The sequence below is a fragment of the Lepisma saccharinum genome, chromosome 26 (assembly GCF_977018435.1).
Source record: "Lepisma saccharinum chromosome 26, izLepSacc3.1, whole genome shotgun sequence".
NCBI lineage: Eukaryota > Metazoa > Arthropoda > Insecta > Zygentoma > Lepismatidae > Lepisma > Lepisma saccharinum.
The window spans coordinates 28,198,276-28,211,687 of NC_139254.1; the positions used below are offsets into that span (position 1 = coordinate 28,198,276).

General features: G+C 38.2%; 1 protein-coding gene across 1 annotated transcript in view; it reads left to right on the forward strand.

Moving 5' to 3' along the window:
* Positions 1-1,330: 1,330 nt before the first annotated feature.
* Positions 1,331-13,412, forward strand: part of LOC145979406 (uncharacterized) — a 49,633-nt gene continuing 37,551 nt past the window's right edge. Inside the window, exon 1 of the mRNA XM_083112284.1 lies at positions 1,331-1,444. The gene's annotated coding sequence lies outside the window, so the exon portion shown is untranslated. The remainder of the gene's footprint in view (positions 1,445-13,412) is intronic.

Below are 13,412 nucleotides of genomic sequence, written 5' to 3' on the forward strand. Positions count from 1 at the left end.
ATTTGCAGCCTCTTCCTGATGTGGTCGAAGATAAAACGTTCTTCAGCTGCAAGTGGTAGGAAACTTTAGGCAAAAGTTTCGTTACAAATCGACAGTTTGCACGCACAATCTCGATTGCCGGTTTTTGCGTGTTTTCTACTTAATTTGATGATATTTCACGGTTATTTCGCGAAAAAGCGTCCATTTCGTGGAAAAGCACACATTTCGCATTACTTCGCAAATAAAACTCATGCATATTTCATCATTGGGGGTGTAGTTACGTGCAGAATGTTCAAAATTGCATATATTTTTTTTTCACATTCGCGATTTCGCGCATTCAATGTCCCTATCACAATATAATCCTTGTCTTCCAATACGTTCAGAGGAAATTATAGAACAAATGCTAAACGAGTATATTTTCATTTAATTTTCGTACTTAATAAGTCTTTCGGCGGGTGTAGAAGGGGGGGGGGGAGTCCGGACCCCCTAAATACGTCCTTCCTGTCCTTCAAAGCCGTATGATCCCAATATAATCCTTGTCTTCCGATAAGTTTAGGGGAAATTATACAAGAAAGACAAACGAATATATTTTTCATTACTTAATTGTAGTACTTCATGAGTCTTTCGGAGGGGTGGGATCCGAACCCCCTGGACTCCCTAAGTACGTCCTTGGTTGATATATAAATATAAATAATCCTACCAAATTTTACTTGTATGTAGTTGTAATCTTTAATTTGGGTATCATCCTAATTGCAATATTCATCTATCAAATTTGAATTGATTGGCCGCTTACATAGGTACTACGTTACTCTCAAACACTATAGTAAAAATAAATATCTAAAGTAACACTGTTATCAAAATTATCGAATGACTGGAATCATGATAATAAATAATATCTATTTTCGAAAGTACAAATATTATACATAGGGGCTTCTTTTGAATATCCATGTGGTTGTTTTAAGTTTTTTTCTATTTAGAAGTAGCGAGTAGCGAGCAGGAGTAACGTAGCGAACTACATTTTGGTAAATGTAGCGTTCTGATCACTGTACAAAATTTATACTGTTGTTAACATTATGCAAAAATACACCAATGCAATACATGCTATTATATTGTATTTTACTCACACAATATAAATTGAAATTTGTTTCCAAACTCTATTGCTTTAGCTACTGCATCGAAAACATTGAATGGTAAATGCTGAAGCAAAGTATAAACCAGTGCCCCTCCCTCCTTTTTTAACTTTGGAATCTGAGCAACCCAAAACAATAAACAGAAACAATCGTTCGCGTTGAGCCATCAACGTGAATTGGAATTGACGAATGACATACAGCGCCAGCGTTACAGCAGTGCCGTTTGGCGCAACCAAGTCAAGCCATGAAACATCGTGCATTCATGCCCTGCGTCGAGTTCACGAGTGCAATTGGATCCTAGCGTTCAGAGTGAAAGTTAATAACTTTTTGTACAGGTAAGCAAGCGCATGTAGATATATAAGATCCGACTGAGCTAAATTAACATTAGCTTCCAAAAAATGAATCGAAAGTTGTAAACTTAATCTTAACACAAATGTTTTAGAGGAATTGATCAAATATCTATCGATCCAAATAGATATGACAAATCACAAAGTCATAATGTAAAGTTCTAAAACTAGGTATGTAAAAGTAATACTATTTAGAGAGGAGTTTAACTTGCCAAAAAATAATGGCCACTTATTATCAACTCTTTGGGAAGTCTGGACATACTGCACAATTACAGTTGAAAGATTATGACTACTTCCCCATTTTCCCGGACAGATAATACATTTTAGTCTAATGTCCGATCCGAAAGGTATTTGACAGAAATCGTAAATATCCTACGCATTGGGAATCGCATAGTTTAGATTGAGAAAATGCCGTTGATCCACTGCACCTCCTCGAAAATTACGTTGATTTTTTTTTAATCTGCAGGTTTGTAAGTTTTACATAATATAAAAATGGTTCCAGCATGCGGAAAGCACAAATAACGGAGACATTTGATCCGAAAGTGTCACGCGTAAGTAAAAACCTGCCATCTCTGAGTATTTCGCCGCATTTTATTACTAAAAATCTGTTGTATGCACATTAAAAATAGCTAAATAACACGTGCAAAGGAACACACCATCAAACCTAGCACTTTTAACTGAACAAAAACGTCGAAAATTGCTATCGGCGCCTAACCTAACGACGTAAAATTATAAACAATAAATCTAACACTCCTAACTATATTGTCACTTCTATTTTGGTTTCACAAGTTTTCACTCCTCTGTGCTTCATTTACTTTATGTATACATTTATGAGGCATCCCATCTGCTGCTGTTGTGGAATGTCGGGTTTGGTACAGGGTGCTATCTTCACCAAGGTAACAGTCTACTTTACTTTACAATAACACATTTCCGCGAGCTAAAAACAACTTAAAACGTTCATAAACATCATAATATTCATAAACCATGTAAAAGATGTCACTTTCTCGAGGGTGTTCAGAGGGTCAAGGGCAGCTAGCCGCCTTTCAATGGAGAAATCGAAAATAAGATGAAAATCTAGATCCCCGAAAACTGCTTCAAACAGGGGATGTAGTTATACAAGTAACTAGATGATTAGGCACTTGTTTACTATCCGTCGGACAGATTTCTACAGAAGAAACTACTTACCATAATAAGTTCCTGTAGTATTGTCTAACATCGGGAAGATGTTTTGTGTGAAATTCAGGTAAGTTTTCCGTATCCTGGAAACGGATTTCTTCAAATTTAAAAGTTTGGTGCTCATTTGAGGGCAGGTGACTTCCGCCAATTTCGAACATGCCGTTAACAGGGAGTCTATAGAAAAAGCCGGGGAGCCGGAGCGGCGTTAGCGGTTTGGGGCAGTAGGTCAATTACCCCAGGGGCGGAGCCCGGAATCGGTGGGAAATTTGAGTAAAAAATTTCAAACTAAAATAATTTTTTTGTTTAAATTTCGCAGATTCCGGGATGGATAGCCCCAAAAACCATTCACGGAATGTTCCGCGAAGCAGATAGGTAAGTACGAATGTCAAAAATTGACGAAAACTCGGAAGTTATAGGTGTCCGACGGATAGTAAACTTACCGATGATTAAATGTTGTCTATCGGCCGAACACTTCTCACTCGTTTATTTCGTCACTTTTTACATTCGTACTTACCTATTTTGCATTGCGAAACATTCTTTAAGGTGAAATATTGCTTTTCTGACGTTTTGTGACTAAAATAATGTCAATAATAGCCACACGAACCATACACGGATAGCCCAGCCCAACGAACCATTCACGACAGCCCCACGAACCATTTATAAATAGCCCCACGAACCATTTATAAATAGCCCCACGAACCATTTATAAATAGCCCCACGAACCATTCATAAATAGCCCCACAAACCATTCACGGCAAGGTTAGGTTAGGTTCGGTTAGGTTATGCAAACATAGTGGTCTTAGTAATATCGTGAAAAACACATGATTTACCGCTACAGCAGATTCTACGATGACAGAAAATATCTCCACGAAGTATCCAAATGCTAGAAAAACTCATTCCAGTAAGTACTTTCTTGTGTAAAAATGAAGAAATCCGTTCGGCCGATTTGACAACTTTTACCAGTAGATGTGTCTGAAATTTCTTGGAAATAACCACTTTCATTCCAGAAATTTTTAAAACACTGCTGAACACTTACTACAGAGAGAGATAGTGTGTGAACTTTGGGACTTGCACAGCGCCTGGAAATTTTGAAGTGTTCACCTACCGAATACTTTGTTTTTGGAAATTTACATTAGCGCTCCTTCGTTCCGTACAGGCCTACCTGATTAGAAGTTTGAGAATTTTGTGCTCAAGTATTTACTTTGAAATACATTTTTGAACTGAAAAATTCAACAACTCAATGTTCTGACAAAGGCAGAATTTATTTTAGTTTAAAACATAAACTATACGTTACGTTTCAACCCTCTAGCAAGGTCGTCAAATACAAATTAATTCATTTGTACAGAGTGACAAAATTGAATCCAATGCACAAGACAAGCTCTTCCTAATTTTTTGTTGGCCCGGAGACAAGGAAGCCTTTAGGGGGCCCTCGGCCATTGACATAGTAGAGGGTTCGCGTATGTAGGAAAAAACAGTTACTCATGGGTACAGAAACTAATATAATATATACAGGTAAAGGTAAAGTTCCCTGTGCATATAGCACTGTGCCATGAAGGCACATTTAGGGTATGGGGGGTAGGGGGTCAGGGTCCCACATATTTTCGATGGCTGATATCTTGGAGGTGATGTGATCAACACCACACTCCGGCCGTCTTTACCCTCCACTTCGTACAATTTGATTTGAGGCTGGGTGGTCCCTGGAGCCGCTCTTTGTGGGGACAAAGCCCGAAAAATTCCGACCTCAGATCACCCACCCTGGGTCTCCCATGTGGCATGAGACAAGAATCAAATCAGACTAGAATTTCACGAAAAATGCAGAGGTGAAGGTTTCTTCAACCTATTTTTAATCAGGAAAAAGTTATGACTGCCTGATTGTAACAAATGTGTCATTTTCCGGGTGTGAGAAAACTGTCATATATATATATATATATATATATATATATATATATATATATATATATATATATATATATATATATATATATATATCACCACGGGCGCCGAAACCAAGGGGGGTCAGGGGGCCTGGGCCCCTCCAGTTCTCGTTTGGCCCCCCTTCCCTTATAGGGGGCCCAATCTATAACTTTCAACGTATTACATAACTTTTGCACACAGAAACTTCGCACACAACATTTGGCAAAAATTACGCAGGATTCTGCTCTGAAAGGGCAGAATCAATAATGTGGGAATATTACTAAGTTTGAGTGTCTTTCTTGTGCTTGTTCGTTTACTAATTCAGTATTTCCTTTTTCAAACAGACAATGAATTAAGGAAAACGCATGGTACATTATGAATGAATATGTGCGAGAATAGAGGAAGAAGCATGGGAATGCTGTAGTCTTCATTCATGCTCTTGAATGAGCTAGTCCATTGCAAAATAGACACTTGTTTCCCTTTGGAAAAGTCAAGCAGAATTTGAAAATATTCGGTTTTCAATATGCCACTGTTCTATATAATCAGGATTAGTATTTTTTTTACATGTACCTGAAAACATGTGTGTGCTACTTCATACTGCATTGATGTGGCTGAAAGTTGCAGTGTTACACGTATTTATACCAGTGCTTAACCAACGTTTAAAACAATACGTGTATATGTGTGTATGGAGGAACGGTAAGGGCCGGGCGACCCAAGCGAATCCAAAACTGGGCGTCCCGATTTAGTTGAGCCAAATCCTTATTTCTGATTACATAAATGTGGATATTTGTTTTATAAAGATTTGGATTTGCGTATAAAAAAAATTGATTGAAGTTACTTCTCAATGACAAATGTATATTGCAAAATCATGTAGCAATTTAAACTAAGAGGCTACTGTTACTTTGATATCAACTTACAATATACGCGTTCTTTGACATTAAGGCATTGAAAACACAAGGCTATTATTTAAACCCTAAATACATATACAGCACGGTCATGTTTTGTATTAGCAGAAGGTGGAAAGTAGCGGGACCAAGGTAGAAAGTTGAGGCGGGGGGTGACAGGGTGTCAAAAATAGACCTCGCCTGGGCCTTCCTTTTTTATGTAAATATGTGTGAAGATATTAAACTCCTATAAAGGATGGTAGGAATAAGTATTATAAACGAAATATGATAATCAAATTCTCAGACAAAAGTTACATGGAAAAATTATGTTGTATAATTATATATTACAATTTTTCAAAGTTTATCTCAAGTGCATTAGGTCCCAACTTTAATTTTAAAAAAAATAAACTTTGCCCTCCCCCCGCCCGCAAACAGAAATAAATCACTATGTATGCTTTGCTTAGCTTTGTCCCCTCCCTATGCACATCACCCCCTTCCCATTTAGAAGTTTTGAGTTGAATTCAATATGGCGGCCACCAATATGACGGACGTCCGCTTGGAACATACCAATGTGGTTCTTCCCAAGCCTAACCTGTTTCTGTCATGTACCCAGCCTTAATTAATTACTTTACTCTTTATAGGGAGTGTTAAGGGATTTTTGAATAACGCTAGGCTCTTGTATATGGAAGAATGGAAATTGGGTACTTAGAGATTGTACTGCGTTTGCTTTTGAAGACCACCTAGTTGCTGATTGGCCTTTCACAGTAATATGAACATGATTTTTTAAAACACCCCAACAATGAGTTGATTTACTGGAAAAAAAAAAAAACTGTAAATATTTTGAATTGCTCCAAATCTATTGACGGTTTCTGTGTCTGCTGACGCATGAACACAAACTAAATAACGAGTGTGATGCACAAGGAACATAGCGAATTGTAGGAAACTGCTGAGAAATGCGAACTTTAACACTGGAGTTATTTCCTTGACATATTACAGGCGTTGTCAAAGCACTTAGCAGTTTGACATGGAAAGGCAATCATTCTGAACAGCATGTAAAATGTCTTCAATTAAGGTAGCGCCCGTTCGTTGTCAGTAGTAATGAAGACAACGAAACTTTCTTCGATCTTGCACTCTCCATCTGAAGACACTGTAACGTAACGATAAATTTGGGACATTTGCTCTTTATGACTGACATCAAGAGTCTAGTCATACAAAATGGAAAAATATTTTGTCCTTTTAATGTCCTCAATTATTGCCTGACGTACTTGATTCCCTGCTATTTGGACAAGTTCATTCTGAATTTGTGGAGATAAATATGTTACAGCAAGAGCTGATGGGGAGAGTACTATTGTTGACACGCGAGATTTTAACACATCGTCATATTTCGCCAACAACATATAGGCCCAATAAATTCCCATGTTGTTCTGTAGTCGCATCAGCTTTCTTCCACAAAACATCATCAGTGCCTCGTAATGCAAGATTTCTTGATGCCAGAAACAAAATATAGTTTAATAGTGCCCGTAGTATATGCCTCCATTTACCAGTTTTACTCAGAATTTGATGTTGTAGCACGTTGTCTATAGCAGTGTTGGTCTTCAAACGTGACGATAGCTGCCTCCACTCAGCAAAAGCAGTTCTATGGAATTGTGAATTTTCGTGATCAAGGAATCCGCGGATTAAGTTTATGCCAGTAGAAAAACCCTTGAGCACGGCAAAACTGTGACGAATCTGATTTGGCAAACAAGAAATAAGGAAGACAGTGGACATACGCCAAGCAGCATAGACTTTCATTTATTATTCTTCTAAGTGACGTGTATTCTCGTCCTGCACACCTTTTATTTGAAAGCTGCCTGATAAGATCACTGACAGCCAAATACCATCACGACGTATTCCTTTAAATGAAATAGCTGTTTTGAAGAGAGAGTTTTCTGTAAAATTTCGCAAAAATTTTGTTTTAAAGGAAAATTGACTACACTTGTTACGACATGCAGACTGCAGTTTACACCAATAGTATTTTTACAGCTGCATATACTATTGTAACTATTCACTAAGAAGTTGTGAAACACATCCTCACTAACAAACAAATAATATATATATAAATTGGATATTTATTTTCTTTTATTTGTTTAAAAGAAAAGCTTGTAATGCGAGCGCAGCGAGCAAAAAAAATCATTATCTTTGCAAACTGGCAATGATATTGTTTCAATAGGGCGCCAATACTTTCGAGGGGATCGCATGCATCCTTTATTACAAGTAATTTTCAATTTTTTTCTTCTTGCCGTTCGGGGCCCCCTTCCATCAGCGCGCGGGGCGACCGCCCCACTGCTCCCCCCCTAGCTACGGCTCTGCTCCTTTGTCATCTTTCCACACCACTGGGTTTATCTAACGGAACAAATATGTGACGTAAAGAAGTTTGTTTTATCAAAATTTAAGTTCTTTTGACTATTGTGCTTTCATTCTTATCTATTCTGAAGCCCATATATAGCATAGGTTTATCTTGAATCATTAAGATAATTGTTGTGGTGTCAAATTTTAGTATTTCTCTTCATATGATGGATGAATACAGTAATATCGCACTCGAAAGATGAGTTGAGAATTTAGTGGAGGGGGAGGCCGTTGACATATTGAATACTAACAATCAAATAGCGTCATAAGCTGATAACGATAAACTATACTTTTAATTGTCAAATACCATCTTATTGTTCGCGAGACTTCTGCCATATCTACCAGATGAGTGATTATCCAGAACAACAGTTTTTATTTTCTGTTTTAATTAAGATGTAACACAGTTAATATAGCAAAGTACCTAATTATTCTGTCTTGTTAACTTTACACACCTAGTTATGGAACATTTTAATCATAATGTTTGCTGTGACCAATCGCACAAAAATCTCTGTTGGGAATTTGAAAACTCCCAGAAACATTTATTCTTTGCGTTAAATGGTAAATTATGGAACAAAGTTCTGATCTGGTTATGTAGCATTTTACTCAGTTTTCACCTAAGGCGTATTTAATGTGGTTGTTCTTCTGGAATGTTAATTCACTGACTCTTGTTTCTGTTATAGACTGTAACAATAATAAGTCTTTGGCAAATCTTTTGGGGAGGGTCGACTAATCAGTACCGTCTAGATCAGTGTTCTTCAACCACCATGCCGCGGACCATGGCATCAATTATAACTGGTCGCGAGGAGTTCCCTGAAGTTTGCGTATTGCAGCCAGAGTTTTGATACGTCCTTTCCCATTGCACTAATATTTATTGTTATTAATTATCTTTTCTCTTGTGCAAATGTTTATTGTTCTTTAATCTTAATTTCTGTAATTTACCTATCACTGATAATGTCAGGATAGTGACTAACCTGTATATACTTATCTTGTAAGGGCTGTTACCATGGCAATTACGAGTATGTTTTGTCTTGACTTGGAAGTTCGGGCTCGGTTTTTGAATAGAGGGATCAAGTTGAATTATAAGAAGTTTAATTTCTTTGAGTGACATGGATTATCTGTTAGGCATATAAGTATTAGTTTGCAAAGAAGTAAAGTAGACTTCCTTTTTTTAGTGCAAACTTAACTTTGATTTTTATTTGGTTTGAACAACGAAGAGAGAGATTACCCCCCTACCCTGAGAGGCATCACGTGTATGCTTTCGAGTCTTTCATGTGAACTTATTATTTGCTCTGGTAGTTAAATCATGTTCTTTTGACCAAAGAACGTGTCAAGCTGGCAACCACCTGGAAAGATGACCTATCGGTAGGAACGTGAAATTTGTTTTAACGATAACACCGAAAAGTTGAAGTCAAATTAAAGTGTTTGAAATGTATTTGGGTAGGTAAAGGAGGCAAGTTTTTGGTGTTTCGGAATCGCGAAATAGCGCGAATTATGCCATTTTCCTGAATAACACCGAATTTTGCACTTTAACGCGAAAAATTCCCCGAAATATGCACTATATACTGCGGGTAACACTTCTGTTCAAAAAGAATTACCTGAAGCGCTATTAGATCTGTCATTTCTAGTCTTAAATGGTGAAAGTTCGATTCAAAAGAGATTGTCACGCTTCAGCAGTTTGGAGCGTTTGGAGCAGGCATGACTGACTGACACTCGTCCTCAAATAGAATTCGCTGGGGCGGACCTTCACAGAAGGAACGTTTCGTAGGAACGGGAACATTTTCAGGGAAAAGTACCTGTTTTGTTTTGTGTATGTGTGTGTATACAAAATGGTATTTTGAGACCGCAAAGATTTTTTCTCGTTGTTAGGGAAATATGATTGGTCTGATTAGCCCCGTCTAGTTTGTTGCACTTTCTGACACTCGGTGTAGTGCAGGTGTATCCAGTGTCAGGGTGGTGCAAGGATCAACTAGACGGATAGCGGTGTTCAAGTTCAGAAGATTCAACAAATGCCTGTCTGCTGCTTTAAACGTTCAATTGATTAGTTAGCACTCTCACCACGTGACCATACACCACACATACACCGTTCCGGAACGTAGTGCATCCGTATTCGATCCAAGTTGCGTATGGTTTCATTTCAATACGGAACTTTGACCCTATTTAAACTGATTCGGAAAAAAAGGTTCCTGGACCGTATTTAAATTGATGCTGGAATAAAGGTCCCTGGACCGAATTTAAATTGGTTCGGAAAAGGTTCCCGGACCGTATTTAAACTCCTCCGGAAAAAGGTTCCTGGACCGTATTTAAATTGATCGGGAAAAAAGGTTCATTGACCGAATTGAAATACTTAACAGATAGAAAGTTTCTTTACGGTCCAGAACCCATTTACGCTTGCTGATTTTCTCTCCTGGACCGGAATTGAATTTATTTAAAATTCCTGGACCTTTAACAACCCTGCAGGAAACTCTTTCGCGACAGTGGCGGTGATGGATCGAACGGTCTAACCGGAGAGGGGTGTAAGGGGGTGATACCAAATGTAGTACCCCGTAGGACATCCCAGTAACTGCAGTCTTGCAGGCCAAAGAAGCTCTGGCGTCTGAACCCAGTATGCAGTCACTCAGCTTTTAACAAGGGTAACGGGGATTTTATCTTCGGAGTCAGTGTAGTTTTAGTTCTTAAGTAACGTATGACCCTGGACGTCCGGAAAAGGGGAGGGGGCCATGGAAAATGAGTCAACCAAAAATCACATATTTCACACATATAATTTCATTTCAGCCACAATAATATGTTAATTATTGCATGAACGTGATAAATTCAAATTGAAGCAATGTTTTTTGAGGGGACAACACTATTATGGTGTTTTCCCACCGCCGAAAAAATACCTTGCTTGCCCCTCCCTGGAAAAAATCCTCCAAACCTCCATGCGTATGACAGTTGTATAAGTTTTAAAAATTGAGTTGGAAAGATCCACCAACATTTTTTCTAAATCTCTTTTCATATATATATTAATTATATATTTTTTATATATTCATGTAATTTATATTACATTTTAGATTAAATGAGAGATGCTGCTCTCATCGTGCTCTCCGCTCTAGGTAATATAATTGCATAAACAAGCTGTGATAAATACATTAACCAGCCAATCGATGCTCTGTTGTCGTATTCAATTCCATTTATTCTTACTAAACTGTGATGGTATGTATACATTGGGGCAATACCAGCTTCACGTGAGGTCAAATCACGATCTAGAAGAAATGCTCCTTAATATATCAAAGTTCATAATTGTTTGACTTTTTTTAAAATCATATCATTTAAATATAGAAAATTACCAATGGCTAGAACGAAGTTAGAAGAACGTAATGACTGAGAACAGAAGCCAATCTTTTGAGAAGCCCTTGCATCGCGGGTTTGCGGGATCCATATAAAATATTCATTTCTGATTTCAACACGTTCATCGGAAGTGAGCTGCCTACCAAGACTAAAACCGTCCGTACCATTGCTTAAAGCTGAAGCTAAGGACGTAAGAACAACACATAATCCCACAGAGGATGATACTGGCTGCGGGTCCAGGCGCCAGAGCCCTGAAGGGAAAAGTACAGTAGAACCAAAGGCAACGTAGACCCGCAAGCCCGTGCATCGCACTCCCGCGTGGAGGGGAGGGGCAGAGTGAAGCATGCTTTGACAACTCATCAGTAAAACTGAAAAACTTTTCTCAGATAAAGAGTACAATTAAGAAAGTCCTTTTCAACTGCGGCTAGATCACTTGCGTGGGATGGTTCACTTGGACAGCTCTTAACTGACAACGTTGAAGAAATTTAACAAAAACATGAAGTGAATCATGTTTTTCTAGAAATACTTTCACACATTGACAATATTTTTTTTAATGTCTGGTACATAATGTAATGTATTTCTTTTTAGTATTTCACCTCTGCATATATACTCGTATTATTTTTTTAAAAAAACGCATCAACTTCACTTACTGTACCAAAACAGTTTTTTTTAAAAAAAATAACTTAGTGGATGTTATTTTCAGAATTCACAAAAAAATTAAGGAATTTTGGGGGGTCCCCTGGACCCACAAACTGGATACGTCATTGCGAGGGATTAGGTGTTGAGTGTCCCCTCACCCCCACATGCATACTATGTATCCACAGACTCCCAAACTTTTTATGTGCAGAGCCAGTAACTATTTGAGCGATTGATTGCAGGATATTGCACCATACTAACGCTAAATATATTGCATATTGTACTTTTTAATTTTTGTTATGAACAAAGACTAACCAGATGTGGAACGCGGGCAGTAGTTTGGGTGGCCGTGAACTAATTAATTAAAACAAGGCAAGGGGCATTGTATCTCGTAAACATTTCATGTTGTAACATTAGTATATGTGCAACGGGGAACAAAAAAATCTCGGGGTCGCAGATTCAAACCTAGTAACCAGCCATCCTATCATATTTTCTACAGTTCTCATTTCTGTAAGGTTAGTGCTGATGTGCACCTTTAATAATTAATAGACAGGAACATTTCTCTCCCGTTTTATTGTCGGTTTTTTAACAGTGAAAACTCCAGTAGTAAATAACCTGGCAGTGAAATTTTGTCTGTAAAAGAGAAATTTGCATATTATATGTAGGAATATGGGCTATGTAAAATTGGAATCTCCACCCTCAAAATAGTCTCGCTCGTTATCACTTCCTCACTTGTAGTGGGGAGTTACTCCTTTCCAATCATCGTTGCGTTTAATCTAACTTTATAAATATGTGACGTTAGGGATAACTTTTCAAAACTGTCATGAATTTTCAAGAATGTCACTTATTATTGTCAATTATAATCAACTTTATATGCTATTTCGAGCGGGATACATAGGTCCGAAGCAGGCACGTATCCAGGAATTCCTTTCGGGGGGGGGGGGGGGGGCTCAACACAATTTTTTAAGGGGTATAGTAAGAACGTCACAATTGTATGTTTAAGACCAGTGGTGGCAATTGGGTTCCAAAACAGGTGTGGGGGGGGGGGGGGGCGGCGCAAGGAAAGTTTACTTTCTCTTGGTAGACAAGGCTTCATTAAGAGGCCATAATGTTGAGGCAAAAAAATGGGGAGCAACTATCCCTTAAATTGTCGCCACTGTAAGGCTGTCATTTTAATCAGAACGTGAAATCGGAATATTTTTTACCACTCGACTCCTCTGTTTCCATGCACTAACTTTGTGTGCAGGAACCATCTCAGTATGTATGTTTGACCATTTCTTTTCATCAGGCATAAAAACATCTAGGGTGTCTTCGAGTGTTTTACGAAGCTGTTAGACATGCACGGGATGGACAATCCACTCGACAACGCGAGATTCAAATCGTGGGCTGCCAACTGGACGCAGACAGCTCTCGAATGTGTATTTCTGATTTGAGCCTGAACACCACTAACGTGTCTTGTCCTCCCATGTTTGCAGCTCTTATAAAAGCCGAAACTCACCAAATTGTTCAGATTCAGGCCTTAGCACTCACAAGTGTTCAAAAATGACTGTCACAGCATCCAGAGTCTTGTCATATAAAGGCACGAAACAAAGCAAGTCTTCTCGAATACAGCTGGATCACGAAACAATTAATGC